The following is a 2126-nucleotide window of genomic DNA, read 5'->3' on the forward strand; positions in this document are numbered from 1 at the left end:
CCATTTATGGAGTCACCAAGGTGTCTTTAAAAGATGAATGGATCAAGAAAATGTGTTACACACACACAATGGAGTTTTACTCGGCCATAAAGAAGAATGAACTTGGGCAAGTAGGACTTCAACACGGCCGAGGTTCTGGCGGTGGCTACGGCCTGGCCCAGGGCGGGCAGAGTTGGAAGTGGTGGCATTGACTTTCCCTAGGAGCTTAGCGGGGACTGAGCCTGGGAGATCAGCTGGCACCAGCTCCTTTCCACTTTTGGGATGGTGGCGGCAACAGCGTTCAGGTTCTAAATGGCTTCTAAGAAGCTGGGTGCAGATTTTCATGTATGACTTCTCCTGGGAAAAGAAAACCATTGAGTGGGCTGAAGATCTTAAGAAAATCCAAGAAGCCCAACAGGAAGCAGAATGCAAAGCCGAGGAAGCAGAAGCTAAAGTGAATTCTAAGAGTGGCCCAGAGGGTGATAGCAAAACAGTGTCTCCAAGACCCACAGCACAGCCACAGTGCCACCTCCTATTAACCCTATCCTTGCCAGCTTACAGCACAACGGCATCCTCACTCCAACTCCGTCAGCCATGAAACAAAGTTTCAGCCCACCCCACACAAAGGCAGGTTTCAATCCTGCTGATTTCGAGTGTGAAGAAGACCCATTTGATAATCTGGAGTTGAAAATCATCGATGAGAGGGAAGAGCTGAGAAATACTCTGGTAGGAACCACTGGACCCATATGGCTCAGTTACTGGACGACAACTTGCCAGAGGAGGCTCTGGGTCTGTGTTACAGGAGGAGGAGGTCTTGGCATCCTTGGAGCGGGCAACCCTAGATTTCAAGCCTCTTCATAAACCCAAGGGCTTCATAACCTTACCACAGTTGGGCAACTGTGAAAAGATGTCGCTGTCTTCCAAAGTGTCCCTGCTCCCTATCCCTGCAGTAAGCAATATCAAATCTCTGTCTTCCCGAAACTTGACTCTGATGACAGCAATCAGAAGACAGTCAAGCTGGCAAGCCCTTTCCACAGCACATCCTGCCTCCGCAGTGGCATGTTCCGGAATTCCCTAACGCCTTCCACCCAAAGCAGTGCCAGTGAGCTCAATGGCTTTGAACTTGGACAGTGGCACAGAGGTGCCAACCCTGACGTCCTCTCAGATGCCTTCCCTGTCTGCCTTGTCTGTGAGAAGGAGTGAGGGTGTGAAGGAGGTGTGAAGAATCATCACCTCCAAGTACAGGCCCCACAGTTACCCCTCCAGATTTCCCAGTGTCACAAGTGCCCAACATGCCCAGCTGTCCCCAGGCCTACTCTGAACTGCAAACACTATCTCCAAGTGAGCAGCAGTGTGTGGAGACGCAGTTAACATGGGTACTCATAGGAGCGTGGCCTGAGAGCCATGAAGAAGGGAGAGAATGTCGAGCAGATTCTCGACTATCTCTTTGCACATGGTCAGCTTTTTGAGAAGGGCTTTGACCCTCTTTTAGTGGAAGAGGCTCTGGAAATGCACCGGTGTTCAGAAGACAAGATGACGAAGTTTCTTCAGTTAATGAGCACATTTAAGGAAACGGGCTTTGAACTGAAAGACATTAAGGAAGTTTTGCTGTTACACAACAAGGATCAGGACAATGCTTTGGAAGACGTCATGGCTCGGGCTGGAGCCAGCTGAGACCAGGCCCTGCCCGGGCCCTGCCATGGAACCCGCCCCCCAGGCCCTGCAGAGCCCACAGGTGGGGAAGAAGGGGCACACTCTGGATTTTCTTTTGGGGATGAGAAGATCAGGTGTGGAGACCGTGCTTGCCAGTCTCTGTGAGCCTAGGCTCTGAGCTGGGGAGGAAATGGGGAAGATTTGGGCATATGAACGCCCCAGACTTGTCCTGGCTCCTTCCATATTGAATGTATTTGTATTTGAGAAATGTCCTTCCCACCTTGACCCTCCAGAGTCTCTACATCCCCAGTAGAAACTGGTCTAGCTGGGAGGGCTAGACTCAGTGCTGCTTCAGGGTTCGATGCCTCCCCCACTACCTGCACTGGTGGACTGGGCTCTAATCCAAGGTGAGTGCGAGAAGGTTCTTCCAGGGCTCTGTTCTCTCTCCCTTTTAATGAAGCCTTGGGTCACACTGGCTCTGGAATGTCTCTGAG

The 2126-nt window shown here is 51.3% G+C and overlaps 1 pseudogene across 1 annotated transcript; it reads left to right on the forward strand.

Annotated features, from left to right (window-relative positions):
• The first annotated feature begins 322 nt into the window (after window positions 1–322).
• On the forward strand, window positions 323–1653 carry LOC308658313 (ubiquitin-associated protein 1-like; annotated as a pseudogene). Its single transcript has one exon. The product of its transcript is annotated as a ubiquitin-associated protein 1-like (transcript).
• Window positions 1654–2126: the final 473 nt, after the last annotated feature.

This window comes from Spermophilus citellus (assembly GCF_964194105.1).
Source record: "Spermophilus citellus genome assembly, chromosome: 10".
Classification (NCBI taxonomy): domain Eukaryota; kingdom Metazoa; phylum Chordata; class Mammalia; order Rodentia; family Sciuridae; genus Spermophilus; species Spermophilus citellus.